General features: G+C 34.4%; 1 protein-coding gene and 1 non-coding gene across 3 annotated transcripts in view; one reads left to right on the forward strand and one right to left on the reverse strand.

Annotated features, from left to right (window-relative positions):
- Window positions 1-18,651, forward strand: part of LOC106143020 (zinc finger protein Gfi-1b) — a 70,220-nt gene that overhangs the window by 43,977 nt on the left and 7,592 nt on the right. The gene's annotated exons all lie outside the window — the stretch shown is intronic.
- Trnad-guc (transfer RNA aspartic acid (anticodon GUC)) lies at window positions 4,659-4,730 on the reverse strand. Its single transcript has one exon. It is a non-coding gene; the product is annotated as a tRNA-Asp (tRNA).

The raw sequence follows: 18,651 nt of genomic DNA on the forward strand, positions 1-18,651 counted from the left end.
CTTTGTTTTTTAAAGTGGGTATTTTTGATGATACAAACATAGTCATCGAAGCTGTAGCTACTTATATCCATATATCTTTGTATATCTTCAACAGTACCTACTTCGCTCCCCAGTTCATTTAAGATAAGGGTGGGGGTTCTATCGCCCGTGATTCAGACGCATAGATTCGCCGTTTTCATTGCTTTGACAGTGAGTGCGAACGAGACAAATGATACATTTGTAATGAAGAAGAAAGAGACAGTCACCTTAAGGGTTGCGATAGACATTGCACATGTTTCTGGCATGGCGGTGATCGTGGTGATGAATAAATTTTCATGCATTGTCTAAAACGATTGGAAATTTGAAACTAATAGTGATATTTGTGGATTCCATTTTTCAAATTTTCTTGATATCTTTATATCATTTTAATGTACAGATATGATGTATAAAAGAAAAAGTCTTTAAAGGAAAGTTTAAGTTCTTGACATGAATCATTATCATTATATAAAATATGTAATTGTCACGGCACAGCAATATTTAAATTTTCCTTGTTACGAATAACATACAGTACGAACACCTAATAGAAAACGAATGCACTCTAAAGTGAGACAGCGACATGTAATGTGTACCGTCAACACATTAACAACCCCGTTATCAAGACCCTAAGACAAAAGCATTAGCACATTCAAATATATTATGCCCCATTCGCACCTGATCCCGACCCCATGTAATAAACAATATCAACTTAGCGAATAGTTCCTCGAACGGTATTTTAATCAGTGTCCCAACTTCTTGATTAATGTTCACCAACAATTTATCGCCGGAATTTTATTTATAATTACTGCCGTGAAATTAAATGCGGCGATTAGTCAACGTCACGACAGAAGACCGCGTCCCACGATTTGTCACATCGCCCGAACCTGTTTAATTCCACCCTAATTGAGTCCGGAAGTTTGTTAAACTTGTACCTGTTAGTATGCCAATTTTCAGTAGTTACGCTAGTTTCGGAACTGAGGTAATTAATATCAGTTAGCGCTTTGAATTATTCATTAAGCTTTAATAACACATTGTTAGTTGAAACTTTGTTAAAAACGTTTAGCGGCGGGCTCATAATTAAACCCTGGGGGAAGCCGCGCCAAAAATTACATAACAATAAACTTTCTTGCTTTTTTTAAAAAGCTTTTTTTAATAAAGCAGGGAATATTTGCAATTAGAAGAATGAAATACCCGAAATGATAATTTGGACGTCTTTCAAGTCGTCTCATGAATGTTTGATTTAAAAAACGCCCTATTAAGGTATTTTTTAAACTCTTCCTTGTCTTAATTAGTCTGGGGATAAACAAGTGGCACATTAGCTCTCGGAATAATTACACAGCGGCTGTGCTGTGTTGTGCCTCTTCGTTTTTCTTTTTTCGTTACTTACCCGCTTCGGTTTGTGGTGAAGAATTTAAAAAAGCATTTCATGTAATTGTTTTGGTACAATATGAAAGAACAACTCTTATAACATGGGTACATGTGAGGTATCTATCATTAGTATGTTTTATTTATATCATTTTTTAAGACTGTTTATCTAAATGGTATAGACCGTAGATAAAGTTATGTGTTTATGTTCAATGAGACAAGAAACATTTTTTTTTTAAGAAATTCATTTATTCGAAGTCTCAAGATCCATATTACAGAGAAGCTCAATAGATACCTAAATCAATAAGTATTAAAAACAATATTAAACATAACAGTTGCCAAGCGCGAAGTTTCCTGATTACTTTTTAAAGCCTTTTTCTACTTAAAAATAGCAGAAGCCATCCGAGAGCTTCTAAAGAGGTGACTATAGTATAATTGGATTCGTAAGACGCAATTCCAAGTCGGAACGGAGGCAATATGCAAATGACACGGACGGAGAAAATCCTTGATTTCTTTTTAAATAGGTAAGAAAGGGAAATGATAAGATCATTGCTAAATTTTAATTTATATTTTAAGTTAATTAACAAATATCGCCGCTTTAGTTTTGCGACATTAGTACATCAAAGTTTGGCAAATAATATATACGTATACGCATCAAGGTGAAAAATTATTCTTAATGGCTATTTTTGTGAAAAAAAGAACGTTCTTAAAAAAAATTTAAGGTGTTAGGTGAAAAATCCGCATCTCAACTTTAAAAAGTAATCGAAAATACATAGACGACAAAAACACACAACATTTAACTAAATACCTCAAAACAAATTGTTTACAAAACAAAAATCAACATTAGATGACGGTCGTAAAACTAAATGTCCAATCTGAAAACCAATTCCTCGTACAAGATTCCAGACTTCAAGTATTCCGTCCACACAACCTAAGGGGTGGAAATCTAAGCGGTCCATAAGGAAGGGGGGGTCCACAAGGCGTGGTGGGGGGCGGGGGTGAGAGTCCGGGGGGACTGAATCAAGGAGTGGTACGTGCTCTGACTTTAATTAAGGACCCAGGAGAGTCTTAAGATACTTCGATTTTTACAAGTTTTCTTTTAATTCGTTAGACACATACTTTCGCAGACTGTTATTGGTTGTAATCGAAACCTGTAAACCGTAAGAATGATATTTATTTTCTGATTACAAAGCATATGAATTATTATGTTGCCATCTGTCTTGCCACGAGATTAATAAAATATGTATGACTAGTTAATAAAATATGTATGATTAAATCGAAACATTGCATGTCAAATCTGACCTTACACACGCATAATTTCTTACATAATACCTTTCGATTTTATTGCATCATCATCAGCATCGTCATCATATCTTTATGATAAACAGTCTAAGGGGTTCTGATAAGATAGAGAATAAGACTGAAACAACTAAATAAAAACAAAACACAACATGAAGCTGATTATGTCAATTCTACATTAATCAGAAAAATATCCTTAATCCATAATTCATATTTGATAAATTATTTATTTTTGCGCATGCAAATTCTTTCAAGGAGTATTTATTACATAATCTATCGGCTTTTACGATGTTGTGTCATGAATTCCAAAAAAAAAAACTCTGATCTTCAGAGTATTTCGGTTCAGAAACCATTCTAAAGTTTGAACAAACAATAAGTGATTGTTTATACTTATACTTGTGTAAGTCTAAGGTTGGCTAGTTGTCAAGTTGACGTTGTTATAGAAAATGCTCCAGTGCAGTTTGTTACCACTTCTTCTGCACTGACGTCTTGGAAGCGGCAGTAAACTTAGTTTTATGTAATTTATTTGGCGTCAACCAATGTTGTGAAACCAAAAGTTTTAACAATTATTAAGTGATATGAAGTGTCCCATAACAATGAATAAAATTTGGGATTTGAATTTGTGTAAATTTATAAACCTCCGCCAATTTTCCTCTCACCTAATATTTTCAACCTTAAATAACAAAACAAATTCTAAAGAGGACACGACACCCGCAGACACGGAACCGTGAGAGGCATCACCAAATCCAGATTTATATTTTATTTTCCGCGATACACGTAACTCGATCTCACTGGGGATGTTGCCGAATCAGTTTTGAGATTTTTTTCTCACGCGAAAAAATGAAAAAAGAATGACACCAGAATTTGTATTCGGGGTCTCACTCCCGTTGTATTAGGAGCTCCCAGAGGAGCGCCGTAATTAAATTAATGCCGCCAGCCCTCTTCGGCTTGTTCTAGTAATCTGACACCTGCATTGTTTTCTCTTGGCCTCAGTATTAGTTTTGTTATTATCTAAACATTGTCTTTGTCTTTTATTTCTGTTATCAATTCTCTGAAAGCAGTTGCACCTTTGAGAATTTCAATATCATGAATGATTGCTTTTTTACTTTCTTTATTATGAATTCTTTGGTTTTCCAATTGATTGTTACGTCCACTTATGAATTCTACATTTCAAGAAATTAACCTGAATCTGAAAAGTAAGACTGACTTAGAGCTGAAATTATGACCGAATTGAGAAGTAGATAAAAGGTTTTTAGAGAGAAACTAGTTCAATGTAAATCAGATTCTCTCAATGATTTGACTCTGTCAAGTCTTGTGCTCTTAACAATTCTATCGTAGATCGCCCAATCAAATTAGATAGTTATTACAGATCGCATCGCCCTAACGAACAGTATCAGAAGCGCACGCGTCTGTAATTCAATAAACACATTACACCGATTAGCTAGGAGCCCCCTAGGGTAAGGGCAGCCAGTATTTAAATAGGAAAGAATAACTGGTAAAAAAAACGAAGTAACATCTACATGAAAAGCATTATTTTTAAGGTCAATTTTAAACCTTAAGTAAAAAAAATACATACATATGACATACATATGATCACGTCTATATCCCTTGCGGGGAAGACAGAGCCAACAGTCTTGAAAAGACTGAATGGCCACGTTCAGCTATTTGGCTTAATGATAGAACCGAGATTCAAATAGTGACAGGTTGCTAGCCCATCGCCTAAAAGAGGAATCCTAAGTTTATAAGCTTATCCCTTAGTCGCCTTTTACGACATCCATGGGAAAGAGATGGAGTGGTCCTATTCTTTTTTGTAATAGTGCCGGGAACCACACGGCACTAAAAAACATATAATGATTTTAAAAACATACTTTAGCTCATACCTATTTCTATTATGTACGATACTTTAATTACTACAAAAAAAAAACATTAAAAAATATGAAAAAGATAGTAAAAAGTAAAATAAAACCAAAAATTTTGTTCTCTCCGGCGGGGAATCGAACCCCGGTCTCCCGCGTGACAGGCGGGGATACTGACCACTATACTACCGAAGACTTGAAATCAGTGTGCGAAATAAGCGATATCATTAGCCATCTTATGACGTCTATAATACACAACTGAAATTTGATTTCTGTAATTAATACCGATGAAAATTTTATTAATGTGTATATATAACTTTAAAAAAATATTTTTACATTATTTTAAAATATGTTTACTGATAAAAAATAAAACATAAACGACAAAAGAATCCAATTTGGCCCAAACATGATTCACCGGTAAAATCTGACGCAAGTGTTGCCAACACACCAAAATGTTCCCGTAATAAGTGGCATGTGCCATAATTGATGCACCAGGGCGCGGCGAGCGTTTGACACGTGTGTGCATTGTATGACCCACAACCCACGAGTGTGCCCTTACTGACACGCTTTTTAGCAATTTCAAGATTAGCTTTTTAGCTCACCGCTTGATGGGTTTATAATTAAGTTTGAATTGATTTTGTGTTTCGAAATTATTTGCTTTGATAATTTCTTTTTTAACCTATCTATTGAAATTGATTACTTTGTTTTTGATACCGGCAATCTTACAAACTCGTAAATGCCCATTAAAGAAAATTGGTGTATTAATGACTTCGTTTAAGAGATAAAATCGCTATACTTATTGCAATTCTGCACTTATTATACTTACTCTTATATTGTTTCCAATAAAAAAAAACCTTTAAAAATTTAGGTGCTACTATGACAAACATTCAGTAGGTAACATAATTAAACTCGTTCCATTTTCAAAACAAACCGCAAATGTTGTATCTTAATCAAATTATTCGTATTTTGATTGGCCAGAGCGCACACTGCGCGCGTTTTTCGAGTGTTTTGATTTGTCGGTGCGACGGTGTCGCCAGTTGTCAAAATGTTTTCGCAAACTCTCGAATCGAACATGTTATATTGATTATTAATACGAACCTTATCACTAAGGAATTAGAGTTAAAATCCTATAACACTGTAGCATGATATTTACCCACTTTGGTGTTTCGTTTTATACCTTATTCATATTACGTTAAAGGTTGAAATTAGGGTCGACATTTAAGGACTATAGATCTGTAGGTAATTTTCCGTGCAGGTCAGATGTGAACTGGTGCAATTGAAGTGCAAAAATAACAGGGAATGCGAGTACATTTGTTAAAATAACAGCAAATCATGTTCAGTTTTAGACGTTAAAATCTTTTGAAATACAAAAATGTTATTTTGTTCGAAACAATGGGATTGTATTTTATTTCGGCTTTTGTTTTTGGAATATTAGGACATTTGGCTTGTGATTGGTCTGGTAATCGTAATCTGAAACTGAAAATTTTAGAAATCGTAATAATGTTTCTCAAATTATCGAAAAATGTAATTACAGTCTGCACCGAAACTTCGATCCCTTATTTGGGTTCTGTGGACCACGTCATGTTTCTTTGTAGGTGACTGTACTACTTTTTTTTCATACGGTTAATACTGACGTCGATATATTTCTTTATTTATTATACTAGGTAGATAAGAAAAGGAAGAAAATGAAGGGGCCGTGTGGTTCCCGTCACGAATAGAAAAAATAATAGGACCACTCCATCTCTTTGCCCTGGATATCGTAAAGGGTAGGCTTATAAACTTGGGATTCTTCTTTTAGGCGACGGGCTAGCAACCTGTCACTTTATATGAATCTCAATTCTATCAGTAAGCCAAACGGCTGAGCGTGGCCTACCAGTTTTTTCGAGACTGTTGGCACTGTCTACCCCGCAAGGGATATAGACGTTATTATATGTATGTTTATATGTTTGTAGATAAAAAACCACTCATTCCACAGATTGCCATTCCAATTCGGTTAAATTTAACTTTTTAATTCACACCTAAAATTAGAGACTTAAAATAAACATGCGTCTTGATTATGCGATAAATACTTTCTTTATCAGTAACTATTGACTTTATTACAGTAATAGTAAGAGAAACCTGTCATTGGCCTTATAATAGCATAAGATTAATACTGTATTACTATTTAATGTATACGCTGTTGATTTCTTTAATAAAATAAAAAAAAAATAAAAAAAGAAAATCTTGAAAATCAATTTCTCATATCTCCGCCGTGCACAAACCGTAAAGAGATTTCTTCTCTCCGCGTCTCGAGCACGTCCCGCACGTGATCCGACCACGGCAGATTTTCCCGCGGAGGCCACTGACCTGCACTGGGTTGCCAACTTTAAAAATATTCTTACCAATATTTAAGTTTCAGCGATTTAAACGAAGCCAGTATTGAAGTTAGTGTATTTCAAGGAGATTATAGGCTTAATACTGGAACATACAAAAAGAAATTTGAGGAAAGCATTTTCATACATACATAGATAAGTACATACTAAATTACGCCTCTTTTCCGAAGGCGTAGGCAGAGACACCACATCTTTCCACATGCCACGATCCTTAATTTCAGGGATTTCAACAACTTAAAAACAAAGATATTATATAAAATCGGGTATAGATTTTGTCTTAAACAATACTACCTAAATCAAAAATTGCTCACTATTAAAGCAGCCATTAACATTAATAGTCCATCATACACCAATAATGATGCTATTTGCGAAATGTTATGCAAAGCCTCTGGGCTCTCTCCGCTCCACGCTCCCCACAATATCTGTCATATTTGATTTATCTCTATAAAATAAGCCGTTTAATAAACCCTTCCTTTGTCGAAATTAATACCGTGTTTTATCACGAGTTTTAGTGGATAAATATTAATAACTCTTTTAAATGAAACCGAAAGAAAGAAACAATTTAGTTTTTCAAAGATTATTTTATCACGCTGTTCCCGTAGCGTAGCACGCGCGACGCTGTTTTTATCGCGCGAAATAGTATAGTTGTCCCGTTTCATGAATTAAAAGCGAAGCAGCGATTGTTTTTCGCGCTATATAAACGGAGTCGCGCGTGACATGCCACGGAGGCTGGTTTAGAAGTGTACCTATATGCTCTATGTGTTTTCTTCATTACAAGAGCAGCATGGAAGCTTGCACTAGATTAATGATTTATGAAATAGAGATTAAGGAAGGTAGTATTTTAAATTGTCAGGAACCACACGGCACATAAGTTGTAAGTCTCCATGTTGGTAAAACTATACGGCGGAGGTTATCAAAAAATATTGCTTCAATGATTAGACCTTAAAATTTCTTATTAAGTTTTCACCTTTTACCTTTACTTTTTTCACCTTTTAAATTTCTTATTAAGTTACAATATGCTTAAGGTAATTAAGGTTCTCTGCTTAACCCAATGTTAGACTGTTAGAAATGCTATTAGCATTAAGTCCGCCTATTGTACTTTACAAATTGTAATTGTTACAATAAAGAATAAATAAATAAATAATAAAGAGATATATATTGTATCGTGCATCAAGTAGAACAGTAAGAAAATAATCGAAACAGCCCCTTGGAAAAACTAATAAGGTTTTCCGCGGTGACACTTGACAAATTCGTTAATTCCTACCCGAGGGTCCATCGTTGCAAAATAAAAAAGGTACAGAAATAACACGTTATAACAATAGAGAACCGAATATTATCAATAAATTATCACAGAGTGATCTATAGATAGTGAGTTATTATTTGAATTAAAAGATCAAATTTCTGTTCGGTTGTATAATTTTTAAGTTCACGAGTATTATGTTCCTAGGGTATTCTGTACCTACGTATTATTTTCAAGTAGGAGGAAGAAATAACTTCCTATCAAAATTGAATGGTAATACTAAATATGATTTTCGAAGCCTGTAAACGCAATATAAAACAATATAGACTTAAAAAAATAAAATGGCGGACTGATTTCTGATGAGATTTCTGGTGGTCAACTAAATTTAAAAAACAATATATTTATTAACATTATATATATTTCACTTCATTAGAAGATTATGTAACCAAGCAGATAAAATAGAAATATTAAACCAGATACAATCAAAAAATCTTCTCAAACATTTATAGCGCGTATTCACTACTGAACCCCAAAAGATGACTACGCGGAATGCTAGCCTCAACGAAATACCGCTAAAAGAGGGTATCCCCGAAATCACAAATTCCTGTCCGCATACGGTCACAAATACATCGCAATAAGTGAAGTGACTGGAGCTTTCTGGGCGAGCTTTCTCCGGCAATCTGCATTCCAAAGCTCGAGGTAATGTGACAGACCTTTACGACTGAAAGCTCTCTGCCAACATTCAGCTTAATAGTTTTGTGTTTTGTGAAATAAAAATTGTATTTTATATGTATCACTTATACAATCATTTAAGTGGTAGACAGAATTGATAGCAGCAATAATGAAGACGAACGATTAATGAAGGTTATCTTACTTAAAATTAAGATTCAGATTAAAGTTTTAAATCTGTTAAATAATTGGAGCCACACACATAGATATTTATTTTAACAGATAAATTATCAATCCGGCGATTTTTTTTAGGTTAGATCAATCTGTTTAAATCACACATACATACATAAAATCACGCCTCTTTCCCGGAGGGGTAGGCAGGGACTACCTCTTTCCACTTGCCACGATCTCTGCATATTTCCTTCAAATTAAATCACATTTTCTTCAATTTATCCATATTTTATTCAACCTTTCAATTGCTCCTAAAGTTTTGCCAGTTAAAACATAAATTGTGTCCGTCTGTCCAAACCCTAAGTTGTGGGAATGCAAGAGTCACCCTGCTTATTGCTGGTGACAATTGATGTTTGTAGTTTTGTCGCTTTTGCTTTGGGGATACGGTATTGAGGTATTCAAGTTACTTACTTATCAGGTAAGTTAGTTTCCAAGTATAAGCAAATGTGCATCGGTGAATTTAATTAACAGTTTCACAAGAATTCAACAAAAACGCTTTAAGTTTAGCTACCTAAAAAAAAGTCCAATTAAGAAAGGTTAACTTTTGTACTTCGGTTAAAAATTAAAAACTCTTATTTCTCCCTTATTATTATTTATTTAATAAATACCTTAGTTAAATAATACTTATGGTGTTGCGAACTTATGACCAAAAATTCGACACTAAACGCTACTTCAGTATTCATTTAACCTGAAAAAATTCCAAAAGAACAAACCTAAAACATATGTAGTAGCCAGCACTATAAATCTTCCTCTAAGTGGCATTTACACGCAAACATATCTTTTGCAAGTGAAGCAAATCGTAAATGTCTTCCCGAAATGTTTCGAGCGTTTTGTGACCCCAGGGCGGGTCTGAGGGGGGTAAATTGACCCGAAAAGGTCGTCATATTGTGAGGAAACAAAAGGTTTCTACATAAAATAGAAAATTATCTTAAAACAGATTTTTGTTCAAAAGTAATAATGATGTGTACCTAAATAGAAAATGTCTATTAAATTTGGCATAGTCTTAATATCACAGATAGATTTATTTTATACATACTTACATACAAATTGTCACGTCTAATCCCGTATCTCCGTATCTAAGGTAGACAGAGTAAACAGTATTGAAAAGACTGGTAGACCACGTTCAGCTTTTTGGCTTGATGATAAAATTGAGATTCAAATAGTGACAAGGTTGATAGCCCATTGCCTAAAAGATGAATCCCAACTTCATAAGCCTATTTATCTTATTACACTATAAATTAATTTTAATTCTAAAATAAATCTTTCTTAAGAGAGTAAAGCTTCTATGGGTAGCTCTGACATGTACTGCTGGATCAGAGTTTACATACAAATTCGATGATTCCTTTTCATTTAAGTACCAAGATTAGCTTTATGTGGGTGCGTTTATGTTTTTTTTTCTGTAGATATACCTAACCATTTTGATAATAGAAAGCATAACTAAGTTTAACTTACCAAGATCCCTACATACTTAGTAACTTCTTATGCTTCATATTAATTTTTTAATAAAAATTTGTTGGTTCAGGGTATTCTTAACCTGACCTTTCTCTAGAATGATTTGATTTGATCATAGTGTTAAGTTTATTTAAATTTGGACTATGTTATCGATTGTAACCTGTTGTGTATACCTTAAGAATAAATAAATATGTCAAGTTGGAGCTTATAATATATTTTTTGGAAAATCAAACCTTACTCCGTCACTTCAAACACATAAAACCTGTCGTGACACACCCAGGCAGATGTTTTTCATTCTGTGTTAAATATTTAGATTCATTTTACAAATTACGTAACAGAATTAGCCTCAAGGATTTCCCTGCTCGGCTTTATTTTTCAACAAAGATGGCTGTGTTTGCCAAGCTCTCAGGCAAGATTGTGCTACCTATTTTCCATTAGGAGAGACGACTAGAGTGTTTTCTCAGTACAGACAACCACAAAAGCCTTTATACTAAACGTATTCAATTTTAAACCTTACGACAGAAGCTTTAGAGTGATGTTGTTCATCAGTTTTCGAAGGTGACTGTACGAGACAAGAGATTCAATTGTACAGTGTTTACATTCGTCAGAGGTTTGTTATCTCAATCAAAATTTACTAGATTCTGCTTTGTTGGATTCCTCTAGAGTGATGATTGTGTCGATATTCCTTCATCAGAGAATAGTCTTATTTTTAGAACTGAACGATAGAACAATACGGACAGAATGAATTTTTCAATAATCTTTATGCTTTTTGTAATAAATAGTACAAAAATTCTGGCAGAACTTTCACGATTTTTTTGAATCCGAAAGTAAGCGACAGCTTACTAGACCATCCCCTAAAAAGTAAACCCAATTTTTAAGTCATTATCTTGAATGACTTAATATAAATGAGTCGGCAGTTGAACGGTTAGATGCCCGGCTAAAATGCGCAAGTATAGAGGCACCAGTTCAAATCCTATCTCGATCGTGTACCAATGACTCTTTTCTGAGTTACGTACAATAGTTTGTATGCTTACATATGTTCTTACGGTAAAGAGAAAACATTGCGAGGAAATGCTCATAGGTAACTGAATGTGTAACCATGATCGAATATGTATTAGGTTCCCCTGCAAAGGTTGTGAAGGTTAAATTTGAGTCGCTTCGTATAAAACCGCTCTCAACCAATTCAAGATCCATGGTCAACGGTGTACCCTGGGTTCTTCTCCAGAGTAATAAGATTGTAACCAGAACTATCGCTAGGAGGAAGACCTTGATTGACTTTAGAGACTTAACAGGCACACAACATGATTTTCTTTGTCACCAGACCTGTAAGAAACAGGTTTAATTATGTAAGTATTAGCATGTATGTTTAGTTAAATATGTTAAACGTTACTTATACACACGCCATACCGCTCCAAAATTCATCTTTCCTCTCATGGGTCTGCTGGAAGCGATTTCTTTTGAAATAAGTAGCACCTTTGAATTACTGTTATAAAAGCTCCTGTATATAATTTTGTGCACATAAATAAATAAATAAACAGTACCTAAATCACGCATATAATATATAGAGATGGTCATTCCCCCCAGTGGGGTTTGGGGAGGTGGGAATGGAGGGATGCGGCTCGTAAACCGGGATTCTCGGGAAATCCGCACTTCACTACGGACCTCGGTAATCACGCCGGCGTCTCACTGTGTGGATTTGTGGATATTATACGTCGTGTGTATGTAGGTATACCTTAGGCGTGCCTCGTGTTCGTGTTAGAGCGAAAACTTTTGCTTGGTAGAATTTCTTTTTTTTTTTAAATTTTTTTCTGAATTTTTCTAGTGTCGCAGTGAGTTTGACGATTATTTTTTATATTTACTCGACTAATAGTAGGAACCAGTAAGCTCATAGAATGTGATTGTATGTTTAGCAAATCCTTTTGACTAAACGTTTTCGTCTTTTAATATTTATCGTCTTTTTAAGCATGCGGTAACTTTAAAACTATTATATTTAATAATTAATGAAAAGAATTATTTAATGTAGTAATTTGATAGATATATATAATTATAGTAAAACCTGCGCCACGCACGCGCACACATTCCCTGCATAGCATCAACTTGCGGGAGTGTGCCCAGAAAGCTGGCAGCATTTCCATTTTGAATGGCAATGCTGATTCTCTGAGCTAGATAATTGTCAGCCTTTAACATTACAAATCCTACAAAGTAGAATATAAATCTTAAAGGCTGAATAATGGCCCCGGTAAATTTACGTCACCTCACTATTATAACCTTAATAAAGTACCCTGGACAAGTTTGCAGTTGCCTTGAAACGTGCACTTTTAATCTTGCACCTGCTTCGTCTAAGTGCAGCTTGATATCTGAAGTCCTAAAAGCTATTTGGATTTTTAATTTTTGATGTAATACCCTCTTAATTGTAACAAAGAGAATGTTAAAATTTTTATTTTAACCTTCAGAGAATTTTGTATGTCTAATAAAATTGTAGAAATTATCTAAAGATTTATACACTTAAGCACCATCATACCTGTCTCCCATTAGGGTAGGCAGATTATGCATTTCCACTTGCTACGATCCTTACAGATCTCCCCCGCTTCTTCCACATTATTAAAAACGCCATTCTTTCTATAGATTTCATTTAAATTTGTCGTATCTTACCGTATCGCTAGAAGTACTATATTTTCCCACGTGCAAAATGCCGACCCCTTTACCGTAAGAATTTTTAGAAGTCCAGTATTTATACCCCACACTTCAACGTAGATTTAGTGCCAAAATTCAACTTTCCACTACTACAAGTTAATCGAGTGGTCAGTCAATCAGTGGGATCTTCTCCAACACCTCTCTCCCTTACAAGTCTGACAGAGCCACGGGTAGTGTCACTGTTACCATGGGGCTGCTGGGACAAAATCGTCTCATTAGATCCTACCACGGGATAATTCAATGAGACAGACCGGACCGGATAGTAGGATAGACCGGACTGTTTAAATGTTAATATATTTTAAAACTACCTGTTTTTTCAATAACTTTCCTAACCTCAAACTGAACACTCCTAAAAAGAGAATTGCATTTCTCCACACTACACTCTCACGGTCTCTCCAAACCTGAATAATCAATGACCATGTAAATGCAAGCGGAATTTATGAACACCCCAATTTGGTCCGCCATTTTTTATAACTCCTGCATTATTAACAGCTCCCAAGTAGTCTCCTAAATTATTGTTATGGTCCTTCGTGCCTCCGGCTTGATTTTCTACCTTCCCTATCGTTATTAGATTATATTCTCTTTTAAATTGTTTTTATGACTCTGAGTGGGAGCATTTATGATTTTTTTTTCGGTATATACCTATTTGATTGTTTTTGAAATGTTTTTTTTTCTAATATTTCTCGTATTACTAAAATATGCAACAAATGATAAGTGGGTCGTTCTTCTTTTTAACCTACATAAAGGTGTCTTCGCCAGACCGTAAAAATAAAACACGTGAATTATCAATATTTTTTCAAAATTACATTTTGATATACACTGTACTATACATACAATGACCGCACATATTTAAATAATATATTAATTAAATAATTTCACTGTAAAAAGTAAGTTACAGAGTTGTGAATCCGCGTGACAGAGATGTTTTCATACAAAATCATTATGTCTCCCGATACATGAGCTTGCGTGTTATCTATAATATTACGAAAAAAATATATTATGACCCAAAATGTAAAAATATCCTAAATCTCTTTAATATATTACCTATCGTGTAACAGTAATAGTTAATTTTTAATACTATGAATAAAATTATTAAAATATCTCAAATACTCGTCTCCCTCTACCTAATGTTTTGCGTGGTAAATTCTGTCACGTGGGTTTTCTAACGAAATACGTACTGTTGCTGCTCTACCTTGTGGCATGCGAACCGAGGGAATTACCCCCTTTCGACCCTCCCTACAGGTTCCCGTCTGCGAACAGAAGGCAGCGCCTCAGTCGCCCAAACGCAGTGTCAGGACGCGCGTGTTTTTAAACGATTACCGCTTCGTTACGTAAGTAATTGATTGAAATTATAATGATCATTGTTACTTTTTGTTGTTTACTCTTACGTAATAAGAAATATTTTATGCTCGACATGTAAATTATCAAATTCTATGTTAACTTTTAAATATAATCAACTTTTTAACAAAAATTTACCCTTCCGTCACACGACAATTTTGTCACTTAGTTATTGTGACGAAGTGGTAAGTACGTGACGGTGGGGTATTATAAATAATGTTTTTGTTAAATTTATGCTTAATTGAAAAAATACTTTAAAAAAATCATTAGTTTTGGTAGTTATTAGGATAATTATTCCTACGGAAAATCTTCTGTTGTCATTTAGATACTAATTACTTATTTTCTATCACCAGATAACATCAAGGTGTAACAGAAGACATTAACAGCTGCAGAAAGACAATGGATTTGTCGCGCGAAAAGAGTTAATGACCCTGAGAAAGTGGCTGAAGAAAACGCAAAGATTTAGAAAGATACCATGCTCGAAAAAAGCTAGTGGCTGATATGAGCGAGCGAGAACATCGAATTCAAAAGCGAAGATGGCAAGAAGCTAATAAAAAATGAAGAGAGAAGAAAAAGAAGCTTGAAGAGGCACTTTTGAACACACCGGCTCCATCGCAAACACCAGAAAGTCCAAGAGAAACTCCATGTGCAACACCGACTCCCTCTAAAGTCTTAACGCGCAGTTCCAAGGCAAGAAAAATAATGAAAAGAGATAGAATAAAGTTATACAGAGATAATGTTAAGTATCAAGAAAAAATAAAACAGTGAAAACAAAAAGGCAGCAGCAAAAAAGAGGAAAATGATTAAATGAAAATAATAGTCAGAACACAAAGAAGTACAACGTTCTATCGTTTAATGGCATTACATATATTTATATATATAATGCCATTAAAGAACGATACAAGACTGTCAAAAGTCGAAGAGAAAAACGCCTCATTCAATCGGTTTTCCAAACCCGTATCGTAAAAGAGCGTTCTACCAAAGCATTCTGATCTTGTACGAAAGATTGTTCTTTTTGCGGGATGATGTAACGAGGGCTACAGCTCTCACGAGTCTAAGAAGCTCTAATCTCAAATGTGATTTCATTTATTGTTTCAGTTTGATCTCACCTTATCATATTATATGATAATATTGAAGACTGATTAAGGCTTATGACAGAGTTGAGAGGAATGAATTGTGGTCAGCACTTTCTATGCATGGGGTGAGCAGTCTCTTGATACGAGCACTGAAATCCTTATATGAGGACTCGAGAGGATTAAACGGAGCACACACTGAGAGATTTAAGAATGAGAAAGGCGTTAGGTTGTGTTGCGTCACCGTGGCTGTTCAACCTAGGTATTAATGGATAGTTGTTTGACAGATTTGAAAGAGTCTTTTGGTCATTTGGTCCCGACATTAATGTATAGGAGTGAAAGTTGGGTATGGCAAAAGAAGCACGAAAGCAGAATAAATGCAGTGGAAATGAGAGCGTTAAGGAGTATGATCGGTGTGAAATTGAGTGACAGGATAAGGAACAGCGTCGTAAGGGAATGTTGTGATGTGAAAGAAGATGTAGTTACAGGAATAGAAAAGGGTATGTTAAGATGGTTTGGTCATGTAGGAGGATGAATGAAAGCAGGTTGACTAAGCAGATATACAAGGAGAGTGTGGAGGGAAAGGTGGGAAGGCCTAGACGAACGTATCTTGATCAAATTAAGGACGTCCTGGCAAAGGGTCAGGTCGAGAGTACCCACAACCGCCAAGCTTGCATGAAGACAGTTATGAATGTGGATGAAGCGAAGGAAGTATGCAGAGATCGTGGCAAGTGGTAAGATGTAGTCTCTGCCTATCCCTCCGGAAAAGAGGCGTGATTTTATGTATGTGTGTATGTACTGATTAAGATTTATAAAAATAAATGAATATGATTCTATAAAAACAAATGTATTTGATTGCAAACTATTGCAAAAGAGAGCCTGGTATCCCTTAGAATAACAACTTCGTCACACAAGTTACTACTCTGTCACAATGGTTGTCTCCTGTTAGGAAAATTGTTTTGGTCGTAAATATATTTAGTTATAACTAGTGCAACATTGGAGGCTTTTTATTTACAATATTTTATGAAATTGCCATCTGTGCAAAACTTATTTATTTGTAAATAATACTAAATTTTAATTTACAGCAAAAATTAACTTTATATCAGCAGTAAATGTAACAGAGTGGTATTCGAACATCAATAAAATATATTTATAATTACAAATAAATAATATTATTATGTTATTTTTAAACTTCATTTTGGTTAATTTATGTTTTACAAAAGTAAAAGTTTTTTAACGAACAGCAGTTAATAGAATAAAATAAAAGGTTTCGTGACGGAAATGTAACTTTTTGAGTCGATTCTCTCTAAAAAGTCATGAAAATCCTACAAAAATCTGTAAACTTCGCGGCCAATAACTTTTTCTGATAGAGTAGAAAGTCGTCTATTAGAATATATGTATATGAAGACGTTCATACAATGTAAATATTTTTTCAAAACTGTGCAAATTTTTATTCAAAATGTAGGTTTAAAAGAAGAACGACCCAAGTACATGCAGATTTAAGTGCAACTTAAAGTTATAGAAAATGAAAAAGTTGCCATTAAATATAACCATTAAGACACAAAAAAAAACTTCTTGTTGTTGTATGGTACACGCAGTAAGTAAATATTTTGAGGACATAAACATAAATTCAAAACCGAAAACATCATACATAAGTTCTGATTGTCGCGTGCCAAAACTCACACAAACAGCCTATGCTATATTTCGTGAAATCTTGCCCGTAGAAGCACTTTAAGTTGGAAGCATCATATATTTAATTCAGCGATGCCTAAAGTACGTCCCCATAAAAATCCGACAGTGTGATACTGTGCAGATGATCCAACCAGGGACGGATTTGGGCGCGCAATAATTAAATTATATTAATGCCTGTTTTATTGCGAATCTCGCGCTTAGTGCGCGATAATGGGTCATTATGATTTCGCAATTCAATAATTGGTTGGATTGATTATGGAATTTTATATTGTGATGATTGTTTTATGGTATTGCCTTTCAATTGTTATTCTTGGTTTTGCAATATTATGTAAGTTTAGTATAATGTTAATGTTAAATTAATAATCCATTAAGTAAGTACAATTATTAACCTAAGTATATTTCATATACCTACATTATAACATTTCAAAAAAAAATTAAATAATAAAAATTGTTTGTTTGTATATAAACGTCCTTGCACAAAAAAAAAACATTATATAAACTTTACAATACAAAATACTTGTAAAGTGCTTTCCAAGAAGAAGACTCGTGATATAGTGATATAACAAATACTACCTAGTGATTATTTTTTTACTATGTCGATCGAAATTTCTCGAACGTACTAAACACCTGTATCTATCACCTAAGCTTCGCGAGAAAAGATATAATTATTACAAATATCCATAGTTACCAATAGAAAGGTATAAATTCGGAATGGAGAATATTTAAATCCTTTATCGGAAATCCGGCAATCCTCACCCGATAAATTCAAGGATCATAAAACTAAACAAATCCGGCCCTGTGCCGGTTATCCGGGTTCCGTCCCGGATTTACGGTTATCGTTCACCGGGACGCGTTCAATCACAACCCGCGGGTTTAATACTTTACGTTCAGATGCTAGGTTTATTAATGTTGTATCCTGTAGACGTCTTTATTGATTCAACTAGCTGTTGCCCGAGGCGGCGCTCTCGTGAGACTTAAAGTGGGAATCAAGGGAATATTTCCCTCCACGATAGTATGTATGTACGGATCGTGGCGAATGGAAATATAAAGTCATTATAAGATTTTGTCTTAGCTTGTTTATGCCTAAATTGCTGCTATTTCACGAGGCGCCATTTGACTGTTGATTAAAACTGAAATAAAATGTTAATCATTGCCACACTTGGGGTTGAGAAATCTGTCTGTGAAATTAGAAATAAGTATAGTTGAGAAATTAATTTCGTAACAATGATCTTGCAATAAAAGTGATACGATGACAATAACGTATTGCCAGCATATAAAAAATGTTATGCACATTACAAAACACATTAAGTTAGGTATATTGTTAGTGAAACTAAAGATGTTGCGTTGTGGTTAGG

This window comes from Amyelois transitella, chromosome 2 (assembly GCF_032362555.1).
Source record: "Amyelois transitella isolate CPQ chromosome 2, ilAmyTran1.1, whole genome shotgun sequence".
In the NCBI taxonomy this organism is placed as follows: Eukaryota; Metazoa; Arthropoda; class Insecta; order Lepidoptera; family Pyralidae; genus Amyelois; species Amyelois transitella.